The following is a 20,589-nucleotide window of genomic DNA, read 5'->3' as shown; positions in this document are numbered from 1 at the left end:
AGTAAAGGGAATGAACTGTCATCGCACAACTCAGATGAACCTTATGTGTGTAAAACTTAATGAAAGAAATCACACAAAAAAACACACATACTGTATGATTCAGGTGTCATGGAGGCCAGAACAGTGGTTACCTACAGGGGTAGGGAGAATGACTCACCAGAAGGGGGCACCAGGGAGCAGAGGGGCACTGACAGTGTTGGTCTAGGTGGTAGCTACTCAGTGCATACACAGGTAAAAATCATCCAACTATACATTTAAGATGTATACGTCTTACTGTAAGTTATGCATCAAAAAAGTAAAATATAAAATGCAAAAAACCCTTAGATAAAAATGCAAGAGTTGTCAAAATTATTTATCTCTATAATACCTATAAAATAATAATACAAGTACTCAATGAATAAATGCCAACTAACACGTTCAGTTCTAGCAGGAAAAAAACTTTAATTTCATTAGCATGTCAACTTGTACTGTATTTTGTCAACTCTTGAACATTTTTAAAGTTTCTGAAACCTTCATGACACCATCCCATCAATTTGTGTTTTTAGTACAAATATTTGTTTTCAGGACACAAAAGTACAAATGAAAAAAAGTTGGAATTCCATATAGGACACTGGCCAGGCACTAATGTCTGTGGTGTAACTGAATACATCAGATTCACATACAAAATATTTAGTTTTAAATTCTGCAAAATGCAGCAAAATCCTAAATACCATGTTGATCCAGATTGCTGTTAATGCCTTGTTTCGTTACATAATAGCTATTTAGAAAGCCAATGTTTCTCAATGAGGCTGAATTTAACTAAAAGCACACAAAGTACAATTAGGCCTTACTCACTCACTTAGACCAAATTGTTTTTATGATAGCTAATAGGATTAATTTACTTTCCAAACCAAGCCCCCCAAAATACAGATTTTCCACTTGAAAAACATTTTTCTGGGCATCTTTTGTGAGCTAAGCAGTGTGCTAAAAGCACTGGAGTCAGAGAGAGAAAATGATGAGCTCTGCTAGGAGTCACTGTTTGGGCAGGGAGACATACAGAATTACGCGAGTATACACAAATGTAATAAGCATTTTATGACAAAGGGGAGGAAATACATAACCAGGGGCTCCAGTAAGAAGGCTACTAAGAAGGTGACAACTGGCTGGACTTAGAGGAGGTGGCCCAAATGTCAGCCAAGAGAGCCTAGCAAGGAGTAAAACGTGTCTACTGAGGCAGAGAGTAGCATGTGTATTTAGGAAACTAAAAGTTGCTTGGGGTGTCTAAAATTGAGAAGGACTACATGAGTACGACTGAGGGCTGGGGCAAACAAGAGGTGCAGGGTAAGTATTTCCAAAGGGAGGAGGCACGTGACTTAGCCCGCAGCAGGCTCTGCAAACCATGCTAGGCTTGACGCTTGATCATGTAGGCAAGAAGAAACCAGAGTTTCAAAGTAGGTGGGTTTTTAAATTTTTATTAAAAAAATTTTTTTTTTCTCACTTTGTCTCTTAGGCTGGCATGCAATTCACTGCAGCTCTGAACTCCTGGGCTCAGGTGATCCTCCTGCCTCAGCCTCCCAAGAATCTGGGACTACCATGCACATGCCACCACACCCAGCTAATTTTTAAATTTTTTGTAGAGACAGGTCTTGCTATGCTGCCCAAGTCTCGAACTCCTGGCCTCAAGCAATCCTCCCGCCTCAGCCTCCCGAAGTGCTGGGACTACAGGCATAAGCCAACTGTGCCTAGCCAGGTAGGGTTTTTTTAAATCATAAAAATAAAATATTGAGAAATAGGGAAATTGGAATATCAAAAAGAACAAGAACCCATAAAACCCTATCTTAAATATAGAAGTGTTTAGATTCTTAACAATTTTTTAAAAATACAGACCTGTAACTATACTGTATATAGGGATTTTGAATTTGATTCATCATTGAAGTTGTACAATTTGGTCATCATGTGACTATATACTCACACTACACTGCATGCCAACACTAAGTTGAGCCTCTGGGATGCAGAGGTCACATAACTGGACCTACTTTTTTTTTTTTATACATCATTTGAAGGTAAGGATGGTTGAGTTCTCACCTAAAATAATATTACCCATCACATGATGGAAACCAGGCATTTTGCCTCCTAAGTACACAATTGGTAATTTATCCCACTCCACCCATTTCTCTTCTGGAGACCTGAAATACTGAACAAACTCTAACTGTTGTTACAGCCTTGGTGCTTTCCACCAGGAGGCTAGACAGATCGCAAAGGGCAAGGTTTGCACCCAGGATGGAAAAGAAAGCAGGAGTTAAAGATGATTTCCCCGAAGGGTGCAATTCCTTCTGTCTTTTATTTATAGACTAAAGAGAAATCCCTCCATGTGTGATGCAAATAACATTCTCTCACTGAAGCCATAGTTACAGAAGATGTCCCAGATTCTTCTGGCTGTAGGAAAGCACCGTGGAACCCCTATCTCCTCCGTCTGACTAGGTACTGTATGACTCAAATTCTGTCTGAAAAAATAAAAATCCAAATTAGATTTGTGAAAGGAAACAAAGTGACGGTGGGGTGGGGCTAGAAGGCAGTTTCAGCGCCAGATGCTCTTTTTCTCTTTACTGGGAATTGCAATAAATCAAATCATGGGTCTACCTGGCGTAAAGCCCCAACTCCCCAACGAGACTGTGAGCACTCCCAGACAGGGACACACACCTGCTCTTAGCTTAGCACAGAACTGCCGTTTGAAATCATACTAATTTTATGCCCAAAGGTAAAATGCTTTTCTTAAGAGGCTCTACTCACGCCTAGTTCCCTAAGATATGTGAATGATGAGGTTCTCTTTTTGCTTTTCTTTTGCCTTGGAAGAGAGGATGAACTTATATGACTCCAAGGACTGCTAACTACATAACAGTATCTACAGTGTGGTGCACTTGATTTATTTGACTCAGTCGACCTACCTTATTCAGCATTTCAAAATGCTAGAGGACCATCTGTTTAAAATTCATCAACTGAGAACACTGTGAAACCTCATTCAGCCCTGAACTTGATGAACTAAAATGTCTTTGATTTGTACACTTTGATGACTCTGATGTCATTCACTGTTTTAGATGTTATGACTGATGTTTTATTAATAAGATCATTGCAAATATTTCTGTAAGTATCACAACCCCCGTGTCAGAGCAACAATTTGCTTGGCTGTTTTTCTTCCTGGATAAACATGTAGTCAACCATCAGTGAATGCATACTTCATATTACAGAATTGACGCAAAGTGTTCAATCATATCTAATCAGAGGCAAGGGTATATTTATTTTATTAAGGGGCACATCCTTCAAAGGAACCCACTTTATATACAAATAGAGGGAAAGTGATAAGCATAATTAGGCAAGAACTAAATGACAAACAGATTTGGGCTACATCATTTATTTTCCACTTACACAGCATCTTTCATCAAAAATTTCAATAAATCTTTCCAACTCTTCTTGTCCCAACCTAGGGTATGATTCTCTGAAAGTGTTACAAGTCTGTTCTGAACGTCACACTGTACCACTGACAGCCATGCAAGACTCAGCACTAAGTCTCCCCTCTCCCTTGCCTCCCACATCACGAAGTTCTTTTTCCTTTCTTGATACTCTAACACCTGACCCTTCCTTTCACCTGAGGCCCACCTGGGCTAGGTCTTCTATACTGCACATCTGTACCACGGCAGTGATCTAACATACCTGTCTCCAGGCTGCCCCTCTCAGTGACCACCACATACACTGTCCAGGGGATGAGGTTTAAATTCCTGAAGTTGGAAGTCAAGGACCTCCATGTCTTGACCCAACCCTGTACCTGTCCAGATCTTACACTCTCACCCTCTTACCTAGACCAAATGGTCTGATCCAGGTGAACTCTGTCCACATCAAGCATAGTGGGGCCAAGACCATTTCTACTAGCTCACCCCACCTTTGCTCACCAGTGCCCCCATGCATGCAGTCATCACCCCCTCTTCCACCTCCACCATCTGCTTGGTGTCTGCTCCGTGCTGTCAGCATGACAGATGTTTGACATGTTTTGTATGCGTTCTCACCTCCATTATGCCAGTTATGTTTAGTGTATCAAAGAAATCAAGGAACTTGACAAGGTCACAAACGAGGGAGTGACAAGCCAGGGTTTGAACTCAGGTCTGAGTTTACAGACTATGTTCTTTCTGAAACCTCTGGCTTCCTGGAATGCCATCCCGGACCTTTTATTTACCAAAATCTTGGGGTTCCTTCAGAGTCTGGCTCAATTTGACCTCTTCCACACAGGGTAATTTCTGAGCACCCCCAACCTCATAATCAGTGGTTACTCAGTGCTCCTCATGCTCTGAGTCCCTCCTCTTGCACTAAATCCTTTACTACCTCATAAAATTGGTTACTTTTTTTTTTTCTTGCAGCCCTAGAGCCGGTTATCAATAGCCCCTTGAACACAGCCAAGCACTAAACTATCTTGTAACTGAGTCATTTTGCTTGGCTATTATTTCCCACAGGTAAAATTCTGTATCAGGTAACTGATATGGAAAACTTCAGTAAATGAATGAAATCAGTTTCACTAATAAGGGCACTTATGATCTCGTAAACAAAGATCAGAAGACAGGGCTCATTTGGTGGCTTAAAAACATCAAAGACCCAAGCTCCTGCCATTTTTTCACTCCACTGTCCTCAGGACGTTTGCTTATCCCCACACGGAGACAAGAGAGCTACTATAGTTCTAGGAATCACATGGAGACTATTTCTGGCCATAGACAAGGACACTTCTTTCATATTTTATTAGATAGGAAAACATTTTCCAGACACTCCTCAGCAGACTTCTCCTCCGGTTTCTTTGGCCAGGGGCAAGTCCCACGTCCACGACCTAGCTGCTAGGGAGGCTCGGGAAGCTGTGTCCCGCATTTTCAGCCTCCGCTCCAGGAACAGGCTCTGCCAGCCAGGTAGAAAGGGAAGGAAAATGGTGTTTGCAAACACCATCCTAAGAATATTAATGCAGTGATAAGCTCTGTATGATGAAACTCCCCCACGTCTAACTAGATGGATTATCATAAGAAGGGTTTGCTAGCCAGGTTAAAACAAACAATTCAGTTACTAGAGGGTGTGTTTGCACTAGAGGTAGGAGAGAAGAGAAGTGGAACCCTCTTTAGCCACTAAGTTGTAAATACATCCCCTTTCTTCAGATTTTTAAATATCACAATCTCTTTCAAAACACTTTAAAATAGGCCAAAAAAAAATTCCAAAAAACAAAAACCAAACCCTGAAAAACTCAAGATTTAAAGAACAGAAATGGAGATCACAGTATTTACAAGTCTTCTGTCCCTTTCTCTGACTCTTCTTTGCTGCTTCTAAAATGATAGTCTGCCGCCACTGCCACCACGTGTTTCCAGTGCTGGACACAGCACAGACATCATCAACAGGGAATCACCTTAAAAAATTCTTGTATCATGGAAAATGATGCAGCAACTAAAATGGAAATGAATCTGAATGGGCTACCAGGGGAAGCTATCCAAGCTAAACTGTTAGGAGAAAGGCAGGATGCATAGCTACGTACGCCTACAATCACACTCATTTGTGCTTTAAATGAGGGCTGGGGGGATTTATGATCGATGTATACAACTGTACTCTATTTGTATGAAAATTTCTAGAAGGAATCTTAAGAATTGCGGGTGGTAGTTACCTGTGGGGAATAGGCTTGGGAATCTGGGGACAGAGAGACTTCATTTTCATAATATTTTCTTTTTGATATAGTTTGTTTTTATTCACCTTATTTTCATATTTTTGAAACAGTCCCCAATGCCTGCATCCTAAAAGTGAGACTAATATGCAAATACCTGCAAAGTTTCATCGGCACACTCAAGATACTTCCTTGTGTCCTCTGAGTACCTATCATTTCACTAACAGTAGCAAAACCGGCCTCCAGGACGGTAAGCATTTTTGTAACCCACACTAACTTGATGATTTCATTTATGCGCAATTACTTTTAGGAAAAGTTAACTGAAAAGTTACTGAAAAGAGAACTTTTAAATCCAATTTCCCAAGGAAATAAAACATGTCTTAAAAGGTAGTTCTAAAAAAAAAAAAAAAAAATTATGGAACTCAGCTGGAATTGCCAAGTCTTAAATATAAGTTTTCAAGTGAAAAATCCCAAAAAACACACTGTATAATAATATTATACTTTCTTATATAACTTCACAAAATACCACCCTCTCAAGGGACCAACGCCACTGAAACATTTTCACTGAAAACTGGGTTTCCCAGTGCTCACAGCTTTGATTCTGTATATCATGAGCAATAATGTTTCCCATACAGACTCTTCGCTGAGGACCATCTGCGGGAGCTGACCACGGCAGTGTATAATAGGTGTGTGTATACACACACACACACACACACACACACACACACACACACACACAGACATCCCTGGGTATCCACGTGGGGGACTGGTTCTAGGACTTCCTAAAGATACCAAAATCCATAGATACTCAAGTCCCTGATATAAAATGGTGTAGTATTTGTATGATAACCTATGCACATCCTCCCATATACTTTAAGTCATGTCTAGGTTACTTACAATACCCAATACAATAACATGCTATGTAAATAGTTATACTGTATTGCTTAGGGAATAATGACAAGAAAAAAAATGTACAATTTTTTTTTCCAAATACTTTCGATCCAAGGTTGGTCGGTTCCGGGGATGTGGAACCCACGCATACCGAGGGCCAACTGTGTCTCTACCCAGGGCAGCTGAAGAGTCACACAAAGTTCACCCAGTGACCGACTGCAAACAGTGCATGTGGCCCCTGAGGGCTAAACTGTTTTATCTGTGATTCTCAGGTTTTAAAGTTTGGTTTTGCCCTTCAAAAATAGTTTCTGTAACAACTACAAAAAGAAATAACAGTATGTCCTTGAGGTTGAAGTCAGTTTCTCAGAAGCCACAGCAGGACAGGACTACTTTCACTTTTTATATTTTTTTAGTGGCTCTAGGATTCATTTGAAAGTGAAGCAATGCTAAAATTGGATTACAAAATATATTTGAAAGTCTGCATTTAACTCTTCAAACATTAAAAACTGGCATTTGAATATGTACATGCCCTAAAGACCTAGGAATTCAGTTCCTAGGTTAGAGGAACAAGTGTCCATGTTAGGTGAGTGCATTAAAAATATTCATAGCAGCATTGTTCACAAAAGAACAACAACAAAAGCAACAATAAAAAACAACCCACAAATAACCCAAAGGTCTACGGGAAATAGAATGGATATATACACAGTGTGTTTATTTGTGCAGGGGAATGAAATAAACCAGAGCTACAGGAATTAAAAGGGTAAATCTCAAAAAAAGCAAGTCAAAGAAGAAGAGAATATGAATTCCACTTTATAGAAGCCAAATGCAGGCAAACTCTTCTTTAGGTATGAACACGTAGGTGGTAAAAAGAGAAAAATCAAGGGAATGGTTAATATAAACTTAAGGACAGAGATGACCTCTTCGGGGTGGAAGGGCTTGTGATGGAGGAATAACCAATCAGGGAAGAAGGTCACAGGGTCAAGTTCAACTCCTGACCCTGGGTTTTTAGGTACAGGGTATTTTCTGTTACTTTTTTAAAATGGAATACCTTCTCTGTATAATATTTAATAGTTTACAAACATTTTAAAATAAAAATGGGGTAAATTACACAGTAAAATAAACTAAATGTATGTATGGGCGTGTGCTTAGGTTGTAGAATGAATGACTTCTTTCAATCCTATAGCTTTATCGCTGGCTCTATACTTAACTCTTTCGGTATTAAAGTTAAAATCTAAATTTGAGGCACTACTTAAATTACGACCTGGTCTCAAAGGCCCTCAGGCTACCACTGCACTGTGTCTCCCTGGATCCTTATCCTCCCCGGTTACACCCAGGAATGTATAGGATGTAGATGGAGAAAGCCCAGCATTTTCCCCCAGGCCAATGGTGAAGCTCCCGCAGCAAAACAACCCACCTCCAGAGGTTGACGGGGGAGAGGGGGCACCGGCATCGTGAGGGCTTCTCCAGAACAGCCTGTCAACCAGCAGCTGGCCAGGGGAGACTCGTTCCTACATCCCTTGAACAGCCTGGCACAGAAGCAGAGATAGCAGCTGTAGTTGTTTTACAAGCCGAGTTCTAGTAGTTTGGGGAGCCATCTTCCCTTTCATTCCAAATGAAACTGCGTGTGTCAAGCTGTCATTTGTTGCCCTCACAATGCTATGAGGCTATAAGGCACTTTGCTGGTGGAACGACTGGCCCTAACAAAAAAAAATTTTTTTTTTAAATGACAGAAATCTAACCCCCAAGAAGCAAGGGATCAGAGGACAAGCAGCAAACTTTCCACACCCCTCCCCGACCCCAGCTGTTTTGGGTTCTAAAGACGGGGGATAGTTATCAACAATAAACCCTCCTTTGCGACATTCTAGACCAACCTTTGCTACAGAACTAATGGGGGGGAACCCTGAATTAATAAATGTGTTCAAATATTTCAATATCCAGGGAATGAAGGAAAGATTATATTTATTTTACAGCAATATACAGAAGTCTTCCATGAGAAAGACACACACATAGTCACAAACTGAGTACAGATTTCCCATGAGAGCAACAGCTTCCAAAGACAGAACTCTCATGAACTGGAACCTTCACCACCCCGCAGGGAGCACATGCCACCGTGGGTGTCCAAGCATGGTCAAAGGAGCCCTGATTCAGATGCACCCTACATTTCCCTGACAGCTGTCTCCTCTTCTGACCCACAGCTGAGGCAGCCATCACACCCTTCTTCCCCAGGGTGGGCTGGCAGCGTCATACAGAGTCAGTTTTATGGACTCTCAAGTTTCCAGGCAAGGACTCGAATATGCCCACTTGTTAAAAGACCGGATGTTAAAGTACAAAGTCAGATTCCAACTCAGAGCCTGATTAGGCCAGGATTACTTTGCAACTCACGGGGAAGTGGGAGGAGAACTGGCTCTTCTCCACCCAGCAGCCAGGACACCGAAACCTGGATATTTGTCCTTCTCTCAAATCACTCATGCTGGATGGACATTTTTAAAAGGACCACACAATAAAGAGTTTGATGGTTCACTGGAAGTTTAGGCAGTTTGAATACCTAGAAACCCACCGAGAAACTAGAGGAATTTAGGCAAGCACAAAGATAACTATTAAGAGCACAAAACAGTTTGTATTTTTTTGTTTCTTGAGACACCCTGGCTAGAGTGCAGTGATGTCATCATAACTCACTGCAACCTCCAACTCCTGGGCTCAAGCCATCCTCCTGTCTCAGCCTCCCGAGTAGCTGGGACTACTGGCACATGCCACCGTGCTTAGCTAACTTTTCTATTTTTAGTAGAGAAGGGGTCTCACTCTTGCTCAGGCTGGTCTCAAACTCCTGATCTCAAGCGATCCTCCCTCCTTGGTCTCCCAGAGTGCTAGGATTACGGGCCTCAGCTGCCACGCCCAGCCTACAGTTTATGTTTCTTTGAAGCACCCCACCGGATAGCAATTACCACAAAGCTCTACCATACATATATACCACTCCAGCTGAAATGGAAGAGTGTGAAGAGACTTACCAAATGCCACACCACAAATCAGGGAGCACACCAGGATCGGCAGCCAGCTCGCCCTCCTGCCCGAGAGGCATTTGAGTTTGCAAGGCTCACAGACGAGATATTCCAAACAGCTCCTACCATATGACTCACCCTGGACTTTGCAGATACTGCTCACATTATCTCGGGGTATTCCTGTGTTTGTCTCAGAGAAACTCCACACCCTGCACTGTACCCAATACAAACGCCAGCCATAAAGCACTGCATTCAACATACTGCTGTACAAACGGGCTCTTTGTGCTGCCAGCAGAAGAGATCCACATTCTATGTCTTTGCAGGGAGGCTGACTAGGACAGAGTCCTGTTATCCCACAGCTCTGGGGATGGCAAGAGAACAGACATGCTGTCTGGCATTCCCGGTTTACCAGTGAGGAAACAGGCTCAATTCCACAAACCCTGGTTGGGCAGAGCAAAGGCAAAGCAGTGGGCTGAGAACAGGAAACACCAACATGAATGAAGGCAGAGCGGGCAGAAAGGGGAGAGAAGTGGCTCAAGGGCAGGGCGCAGAGTCAGGAGACTCTCTCCTCTGTTGATTCATTCAAGAGACAGAAGCTCCCTGGGTGCCTCTGGGTGTCAGGCGCGGCGGGCGAGCTGGGGCACAGCCCCTCCCGGCCTAGTGGCCAGGGAGGGAGACACAATGACAGCCAGTGATCTGTGTCAGGCGAGTACTTGGTGCTAAGGAAGCACCTGGGAGGGGCTGCTGAGGGAGAGAAGAGGAAGGGAGAAGGGACACAGTCCACGTAAAGTAGGAAGAAAGACTTGTCAGACGATGACGCAGTCAGCCAGAGAGCAGGTAAGGATTTGGAGGATGAACTTGAGGTTCCCGTGGGACATTTACACACAGATGTCCTGACAAACACCCAAAGAGAAAGGGGTTGAAGAAACAGCATCGGAGCCCATCAGTGACAGAGCCGTGGACACCCCCCGAGAGGACAGACATGGCCTTTAGGGTCAGCTAGGCCTGATCAAATCTAAGCTCTGCCTCTTTGTAGCTTTATGACCTTGGGCAAGTAAATGAACCTTTCTGAGACTGTGGTCTCATATAAGGAAATTCCTCTTGGGACTTAATGAGAGCAGAAAAGGACCTGATGTCATGGCAGACACACAATATTTAACATTTTCCTCTTGCTCTTTCGTGATCATATACTGCTTTGCATTATAATAATTGAGTACTTAACTCTTGCAGCAGACTACAAGCTTCCTTGCTGTCTGTCACCCATCTTTAAATTCCTTTTGACCTTCTTTGTACACAGATTCTCAAATATTTGAATTGCCACAAGTCATAAGAAAAGCTCAGGCCAGAATGTTCTGGGGGACCAGGGGTTTCCTGCCATTGACATTAAATAACTAATGCAAAGATCTCAAAATTGCCATGTGGTTTAAGTAGTATTTATTTAACTGTGTTGAGGGGTGGGGTGGGGGAGGAGAGGGCAATGAGGTTTGGAAAAGAGAGAAAATTTTGTCAGTCTAATAAAGCCTAGTCAAAGTAATAGAACTTTACTCTGCGTAAAACTATACTGTAACATTTAAGAGGAAGAATGCCTCCCGAAGTTAATATTGCATAGCCTCTATTCTCTGGCTCAGCTCAAGTAAAGGTCTTAAGTAATATTAAATAATAAATTCTAGCAAATGGATCTTGCATTAAACCAAATGTTAAGTCAACAGTACACTCTGTGTATAAGAAATACATACTTTCTTTGCTAGGCTCATCTTGCTTATTCTATTTATAACTCTCAAAATGAATATTTTAAAACTACAATAAGATTTTTAAAAACCAGACTGACCACTAAGGCATGCATAATTCAATTCCACATAGCCAAGCTTGTTCATTTTTCTTCTGGTTTTGCCTTCAAAATTTGGGCTCCAACTTGTCTTGCCTATTTATATGGCTTCCTTCCTAGTCTGAAAATACCTTGGTCACTGGATATTTTGTTTCATCTCCAAATTACTTGCTAAAACATGTTCAGAATCACCTCTTCCTTCCTTCCAGATCCCTCCCTGGTAGCCTCAGATATTCCCACCCTTTCACCTGCAGCCCAGCTCAGCCTGCCTACTGCATGTCACGTGTCCACTCATAGACATCTCAAAAAAAAAAAAAAAAAAAACAAACAAAAGAAACCCACCCAAGTTTCTAACATAAAATTATTTGACAGTTGCCTGAAAGCTCTCTAATGTTTGGCTCATTTAATTATTTTGATTAAATGTGCAGAATGAGTCAATCCAGAGCTAATGTTCTTCGAGATGTTTTTGACCTGGCCACCTGAGACGTAAGCATCCCCAGTCTGAGAGGGCACTTGGTCCCTAAGTGCTGAGGAAGAACAGCTAACCTCTCCCTCACATACGCAGTCCTAACCCTGAGGTTCCTACTGCTCTCAGATCTTTCTGGACTCTGGGTGACTTCTTCTAAACTCACAGCACATTTGTCCTCTCTCTCGCCACCTGTAAGATTCTGACACCTCAGTGACACACAAACTCAGGACACCTCCCAATTCTTCTCTGCTCTAAATAGGCTTGAACTTCCCAGACGTCAATGGACTCAACTTTTTTGTGTGTCTGTAAGATCCTCGCCTATCCCTCTGCTAGTAGGGGGCAAAATGAAGGCCAGATTAGATGATATCTGCCACTGAGGTGGCAATGTCCCACGCCACCTGCTCCTGGCCGGCATGAGTTGTCCCTCAGACGCTGAGGAGATGCGTGCCATCTGAGTGAGACTACTGAGACATAACCCTTTCCATTTAAACACTGCTTTGACATACACAATAAACACATACACCCAGCGTCTAACTACACCGTGACTCACTCACGGTAGAGGTGTCTAAAAAGAAAAGCATCTTAAGGCTGTGATGCTTCACCCAAAACGGCCCTAAGGCATCTACTGCAGGAGCAGGTCACATCCAGGAAATGGCTTACCGTGATCCAGAGCACGATTTTCTCACTATCACGTTGTGCCCCAGGGCTGTCTTACTTTCTTCAGAACCCAGTTCAGGATCTGCGACCTCCTATAAACCAAAACACTCTCCTTGCAAATTCAGGGTTAGCTACAGGCACTACTAAGCCATTCCTTATCCTCTTCTCCCTCTGAACACCTTAGATAACTTTTAAATTCTTCCCTAGTGCATCTCAGGTTTTAACACATTAACTGCCATGGAGCGTTGTATTTATTAACTCACTCTAGTTTTGACCCTAAGGCCACATGAAGCATATATAAAATCTTGTTTATGTTCTTATTGTCACAATTGACAATTTAATTCTAAAAACATGGATTAAATGAATAGAAGTGAACACATTTCATTTTTCTATTTATGTTTACCTTTAAATTATACTGGAGTTTTTATTCTGTTTTCATAATAAAACATTGTGCCCCCAAGGAAAAGTTTCTGATTTTTTGTGTGGCAGTCAGTGTGGCAGGCAGACAGGGGTAGTCAGCTGCTTGCCTCTGCATCAGCATCAACTGAGCCGGGGAAGCCTCCTGAAAATAAAAGGTTTCTCTTGCAAATTGGTGCAGTTTTTGCGAGGACAACATGTTCACATCTATCCTTATTTAAGTGACACATACCCTTTGACCCAATAGTTTTGCTTTTAGAAATGTATCCTTACATGCTTATAAAAAAAATTTCAATACAGTATTACAGAGCAAAACAAATGTGGAGAAAAAAATCCTCCTGGAAGGAGCCTAAACTGTGTATCAACATGGGACTGGTTACATAAATAATGGATATGTACATTGTGTGCAGACACCATTTCTGTAAAAGCACATAAGAAATATAACATTGCAATCTCTGGGGGAAAGGATAAGAAGCTGGAAAGAGAAACTTTATTTTTAGCCTTAAGCCCTTTAGTACTATGGGATTTTTTTTTTTAATGAACTTGCACTTTTTAAGTGAAGTTAGTTAAGAGGAAAAAAGTGAGCCTTCATAATTTAGGTTTATGCAGATCTACTAAACACTTCATTTAATAATGTCATTTATTCTTTGCTAAACAGGAAACAGAAAGACTAGGCACAAGTAGAAACTGTATAGACCAGATACGTGTTAAAATGTGCTTGCTTTAGCAGTTAATGATTTAATCATGAAATATTTTCAGAAGATCAGAGTATTTTTCTCTAAGGCACTTGCTCTATGTATTACTGACTTTTCTGTAGTCTAAGTGGCTTGATTTAACCATCTATCTTGATTGGTTGGGGTTGGTTTTTAAGGTTTTGCCTTAAACCCTAAAAAGAAAAAAAAAAACAAACCCACAAATCCCTTCAGGATTTAAAAAAAAAAAAAAAAGGATTGCTACTCAGGCCCTGTATAGGAAATATTGAATCTTTAGGTCTGGAATCCAATCTATGTATTTTTTAACAAGCTCCACAAGTAATTCAATGTCAATGTCACTAGCACCGCCTCACGCACACTGGACGTAACCATGCCTAGCAAATACTGTGTCTTATCCAGAAGAAACACAACATAGAACAAATAGAACAAATAACTTTCTCCAACATTGATACAGGGTTTGGAGTTAGCACTGGGGGTAGGCAAACCCACCAGGTCCTCCCACCAACACACGGTTCTGGCTCAGGCTCATTCGAGGAGGTGAGGGGCAGCACGTGGGAAGAGCCATCCTCGTGACCGGACAGTGTAGACCCGTTTCTCAAGCTGTGGCTGCAAACTCAGGAGCAGAGCCTGGAATCTCCATTTCACAGCCTCCTTTCTACTTCCACCCCCACCCCATTCTTGTGTCCAAATAGCTTGAAACTACTGAGCGAGACTGGTATTTCCCGAACACTCAGCTGTGAGACTGGATGGGGCCTAGTTACCCTTGCCCCACCCCAGACCCAGTGAATCAGAAATCTCTACCAGAGGTTCTGCGGGTTAAAGCAGTGCCTCAGGTCATTCTTATAAAACTGGAAAGTTTAGGAAACACCAATTCAGGTCAAACTCATTTTTAAGATAAGGAAATCAAGGCCCAATAAGTTAAATAATTCCCCCAAGGACTTACAGCTGAAACCTGGTGAGCTAATTCTTACACCAATACTGCCTGTATCTGTGAAGTTTCGGATTCACGATGATGAGGCCTTAAGTGGTGACTAATGAAGCTGAACCCAGAGGGCATGTCAGAACGTGCAGCTGGCTTAAAGGATAACTTACACAGTAAAACTGTCCAACATCAACCTGTCCCTCAGAATTCTTCCACTTTCAGTATCAGTATGAGCAGAAATATAAACTTGCACACCTGACAGAAAAGTAAACCCCATCTCACACAATTACGACACGATGAAGCAGGAAGACTGGGTGATTCAAAATTCTCAGATCTCATCATTTTTTGGTCAAACATCAGTACCTTCAGCAAAAGAACTCTAATAACCACACATTTCTGGTTATGCCAACAGCCTGCACCTTGCCGTCAGGAGAAGAGAGCTGCTCCTACAGAGACTCCACCCATAGCCTGGAACCAGCATCTCCCAACCCATCCGAGAAAAACAAGGATGGGAAACAAAACCCCCTGGCTTGGAAAGCACCCAGCGAGCTTTAACTCGGGGAGAGTTCAATCGAGTTATAATTGCCTCTAATTGGCCCTCCCACACTGCCTCACAACTTACAGCTATAATCAGTTTCTCGAAGAATGTGTTGTATTTCTTTCCTACCTTTAAAATCAGAATCCTCTCTGGTTAGCTACTTACCATTACTGTTTTGATTTTTTTTAAATATACCAAGACATAAAAAAGGATGAATGAATGAATAAAAGCAAAGAGGCAGATGGATTCTTTTTTAGAGATGAGCACTGATCCCTCTGACTTTAATGATGAGCCAGTGGGATTCCAATCTGTAATGGAGACGGATGTTGACTCGGGAAACCTTTCTGTTCCAAGGCACATGGTCCAAAAAACACATTCATTTGGCCGGACATTTTCCATACTCTGATTTTTATCTTTCTTGGCATGCTCAACTCTCCTTTAATAAAGTCACAACCCTTTGTTGCCATGGAACCCAATCAGACTTGAAGCTTGTTACTATGACTTCCCTGTAGATCTAAAAAAAGACCCAGTGACCAAAAGACCAGCTCTTTCTTTAAAAAGAAAAAAAATCCTAAGATTTCTGGTAAAACCTAACACTTTTATATCCACTGAAGTTTAAGCTTTCATGCAGCCAAATTGCTAACTTGCTAACTTGAACTCTTGAGCCAAAGCTAGCCAGTGTTCTACAAAAATTTTTTAGCCGGGATTTTCCAAAGAAGATGATTTTGTAAATAAACACCTGGCAAAGAGGGTGAAAATGTTCTTGGGATACCTTCCTTTTTTTTTTTCTACTAGGCAAGATTTCTGAAATTTGAGTAGATATTTAGCAAACATGTGTCAATCAGCAGCTACTAAATTGCAATATTCTTTTCCATCAATACTTAGTGTTTGCCAAGAGCTCATTATTTCTCTGTAGTGATATTCTAAACAATACAATCAGTCCTGTGTTCTGTCGTATCTAGAGCTGGACTAAATCTGTAGAGGAAAATATCTGAGACTAATAGCAGAGCTACTTAAGGAAAGAGAATTAACATTTGTTGAGTGCCAGGCACTTTTTTACATCATCATGAAAACCCTGCAACTGTGGCATTTCCATGTCTGTTTTGCAGATAAGGCACCAGGGCTCAGAGAGCTTAAATATTTAAGCAGCTTTCTCAAGCTGCCACGCTAGAATGGTGTCTGGTTCCCAAAGCCAGAGCTATTCATTCACTCAACCAACATTTATTTCTGGCCTCAGAGTGCTAGGCATTTTGTTAGGCTTCCTGTTCTTTACGAGAGAATTTACTGCCCATATAGCTTGTCTATAAAAAGGGTGTGGAGTCTATCTTAACTGGCAACAGGAGCCAGTTCTGGCCATGCTCAATCATAACAACTACTGCATCTACCAGCAGTGACTACCGCTTGGGAGCATCACAAGTAAATGCTCTGGCCACTTGCCTAAGACAACACAAGGCAGGGCACCCATCACACCCACCCAGAGGCTGCCTGCTGCCAAGGCCCTCCAACCCCGGCCCCCACGGTGCGGAGGACCACAAAGCTTCGGTGCGTTTCTTGTGCGACATCATCAACAAAGTCAAAGTCAAGCCATGCAAACTCACAACAGTTTTTTTAACCTGGTTTTAGACAAGTAACTTCAAGAAATGACTAGTAAGAAGAAATGTGCAAAGCAGAGAAGTTAATTTTGAACTTATTAATTATACCAGCCTCTCAGCTAAAGACATTTTACCTATTTCCTCATATAATGAATGTAACTACTGTCACTGAAAGAAATTTCAAAAATCAACACAAAACTGTAATGAGATACCACTTCACACCCACTAGGATGGCTACAATTAAAAGATAATAAAAAGGGCTGCTGAGGATGTGGAGAAATGAGAACCCTCACACACTGGTGGTGGGAACATAAATTGGTACAAACGCTTTTGAAAACACTCTGGCAGTTCCCCAAAAGTTTAAATGTAGAATCATCATCTAACCCAGCAATTCTACTCCTAGGTATATACTCAAGAGAAATAGAAACATATACTCACACAAAAACTTGTACACAAGTGTTCATAGCACCATTATTCTTAATAGCCCAAAAGTGGAAACAACTCAAATGTCCAACTGATAAAATGTGTCATATTCATACAGTAGGGTATTATTCAACCTTAAAAAGAAAGTACTGACCCCTTAATATTTTGAAATTAAAAAAAAATACTATTAAAAAGGAATTGATTCATGCTATAATATAAATGAACCTTGAAAACATTATACTAAGTGAAAAAAAGCCAGACCCAAAAGACCACATATGATTCTATTCACTGAAAATGTCCAGAATCGGCAAATCCGAAGAGACCGAAAGTAGACTAATAGATGCAGGGGCTTTTAAGAGAGGGGGAATGAAGAGACATTGCTAGTGAGTATCTTTTTGGGAGGTGATGAAAATGTTCTAAAATTGTGGTGAAGATTTCACAATTTTGTGAACATACTAAAAACCATTAAATTATACACATTAAATGGGTGAATTGTATGATATATAAATTATATTTCAATAAAGCTGTTTTTGTTTTTGTTTTTTTTTTTAAAGAAAAACCCAACACAACCTTATTTTTTGGTGTTTGGTTGTTCTAGTCAACAACAAATAGCCTAACCAACAAGACTGCCTGAACTTGGACAAGTTATTTTATCTCTTAGGGTCTCCATGCCTTGTTAAGAAAACAAGGTTCATGCCTGAACCAAATGCTGTCCTCCTCCCTGAGCAAAGGAATCTGTGATTTTATATCTGAGGGGAAAAACCACTTGGGTGAAAATCTCGCAGCTGAAGTTCCAACGGGGGAGTCAGACCTCCTCTGCCTTCCAGGCCAGGGCCCATCCCCCTCCAGCACAGTCACTTCCAGCCCACTTGTTAGGATTCCTGAACACCTACTGTGTGCAAGAAACAATTCTAGATCATATTCGTTATCTCTAATTCACAAAACAGTCCACAGGGAAGGCTGGCATCCTTCTCACTCTACAGGTGCAGAAACAGGCTCAGAAAAATTATGCAAGGTGATCATGGCTCGTAGATGCAAAGTGGCAGAGGCAGGATTTGAACTCATACTGAAGTCTGTGCCACTTCTCTTATTCCTATGTTGTTTTCAAACCGAGTCCATGGATGTATTCCTGGGGTTCCATGAATTCACTACAAATAATTTAAAATGCTAGGCTGGGCACAGCGGCTCATGCCTATGATCCCAGCACTTTGGGAGGCCAAGGTGAGAGGACTACTTGAGCCCAGGAGTTCGAGACCAGCCTGGGCAACACAGCAAGACCTTGTCTCTACAAAAAATAAAAAAAAGTTGGCTGGGCATGGTGGTACATACCCATAGTCCCCACTATTCAGGAGGCTGAGGCAGGAAGATCACTTGAGCCCAGGAGTTTGAGGCTGAACCGAGCTATGATTGTGCCACTGTACACCAGCCTGGGCAGTAAAGTGAAACTTCGTCTCAAAAAAAAAAAAAAAATATATATATATATATATATATATATTAAATGCTGTGCTTATTTAGACATAAAGAATATTAATATAATATAATGCATTTGGGGGGATCATAGAGTTGACCACCTGCTAACCAAGTACTGTCTTGGTTTCAGGGCCTCTTGTATTTCTACTCTTGCTGGGCCAGGTATTATTAATAGAAACACTGTAGTGTTATGAGTCAATAAGGAAACACCTTAGCTGTCCGTATTAGTTTCCTAGGGCTGTCCTGACAAGGTACAACACACTGGGTGGCTTAAAACAGACATTTATTGTCTCACAGGTCTGGAAGCCAGAAGCCCGGGATCAAGGTGTCGGCGGGGCTGTGCTGCCTCCAAAGGCACAGGGAAGTGGCTGTTCCCCGCCTCTCTCTCAGCTTGGGCTGTAGATGCATCGATCCAGTCCTTGTCTTCACAGCCCTGTGTCTCCACTTTGTCATCCCCCCGCACATGCCTATCGCTATGTCCAAATTTCCCCTCTTTATAAGTACACCAGTCATACTGGATCAGGGTCCACCCTGCTGACCTCATTTTAACTTGAGGGTAAACTTCACAGAGGTTTGATTACCTCGGTAAAGACCCTATTTCCAAATAAGGTCTCATTCTGAGGTACTGGAGGTGAGGACTTGAACATGTCTTTTGGGAGGGGGTGAGAAGACACAATTCAACTCAACACTGAATTTCACTATAAATGACACAGAAGTTCCAGGCAAAGGTCAAAGGGTCTTGTAGTGAACAAAGGCATCACACGCAGAATTTTTCTAACAGGGCAAAGTTATACTAGGATTACACCTTTCCATCATCCAGTAGTTAAAAGCGGCATTCCAAACTCAAGAGAAAACCTGCCCTGGAGTAGGCACTACTGTACTGATACTGTGAGGAGTGATTTAAATCACCACTAACGTCAGTCAGTGTTAAATTATTACCTTTGTATTTGGTGTAAATTTATTTGAAATTTTCGTAACAAAACGTTGAGGGAAAAATTTCCTCTGAATACTGATAAAATCTGCTAACAAAATCTTTATTCTTAAAGAACATCTAAGTAAAAACACCAATTAGCATCTTTGAACAAATATTTTTCTATGAGCTGAATGCAGGGAGAAGTTTTAAATTATTAAAATAAGAGTACATCTTCCCTAATTAGACTTATCTAAATTAAAAAACATAGACAAGGCCTTAACTAATTATTTCATGTACTTAAACACTGAACTCTGAAAAGAGAAAGTCCTGCTGTCTGTTGGAATGTGTGAACTCAAACATTATACTAATATCAATGCATGAAATTCTAAATGCAGGATTTGTTTCCTCTCTTGCTTCCTTCCATCTCTCTGTCCACCCAAGCATTTATTTTGCAGTACGTGCAAGCACTGGAGTATGATCCCTGCCCACCTGTGGGTAGAGACAAAAGTGAACCACAACTTAGAAGGATGCAAAGGCTCACATCAGACTTGGGCACAGGCTGGGTGGGGAAGCACCCAAGGCAGGTGTGGGTCGAGAAGGAGAGTCAGGAAGACTATGTGTGTATGACCTTACACAAACTTCCGACATCTGTCTAAGGAAGGAATCATACTTAAATCCTACATGAGGAAACGGACACTCCACGTGCTGTGCAAACTGGCTGAGATGATTTCATACAGCTTGTAAGTGGCAGAACCAGGATTTAAAAACCAGACCCGTTGTCTCCAAAGCACTGGCACCACGCTGCCTTCTCACCTCACCATGCAGAGCTCTTAGCACACTAAAGGAAGGCTTCAGCAGCCTGCATTTAGAAGATGTGACCATTTCTTATCACCTTCACTGCTCATTCTAGTCCAAGCCACTATCACCACTCCCCACCCAAGCCTACCTACAATCTCTTTTCAACCCAACAGCCAAGGATATCCTTGCAAGACACGTGCTGGCCCATGACCTGGCCTCCCCACTCCCTCCCAGAGCCCACGTCCTGCTCAGCTCCTCGCTGACCTTGCCCCGGAACATGGCCTCCTCGATGTGTCTCAAACACAGGCACAC

At 41.8% G+C, this 20,589-nt stretch overlaps 1 protein-coding gene across 4 annotated transcripts in view; it reads right to left on the bottom strand.

Moving 5' to 3' along the window:
* Positions 1-20,589, bottom strand: part of TMCC3 (transmembrane and coiled-coil domain family 3) — a 173,659-nt gene that overhangs the window by 28,181 nt on the left and 124,889 nt on the right. The window contains exon 1 of one of the 4 annotated variants that reach the window (XM_045553226.1): positions 9,550-9,594. The exons of the other annotated variants lie outside the window; for them this stretch is intronic. The gene's annotated coding sequence lies outside the window, so the exon portion shown is untranslated. Of the gene's footprint in view, positions 1-9,549; positions 9,595-20,589 lie in introns of those variants that run through there. 4 annotated transcript variants of the gene reach the window in all.

Source organism: Lemur catta, chromosome 6 (genome assembly GCF_020740605.2).
Source record: "Lemur catta isolate mLemCat1 chromosome 6, mLemCat1.pri, whole genome shotgun sequence".
NCBI lineage: Eukaryota > Metazoa > Chordata > Mammalia > Primates > Lemuridae > Lemur > Lemur catta.
The sequence above is the reverse complement of the archived record's forward strand: the minus strand, read 5'-3'. Positions and strand labels throughout refer to the sequence as shown.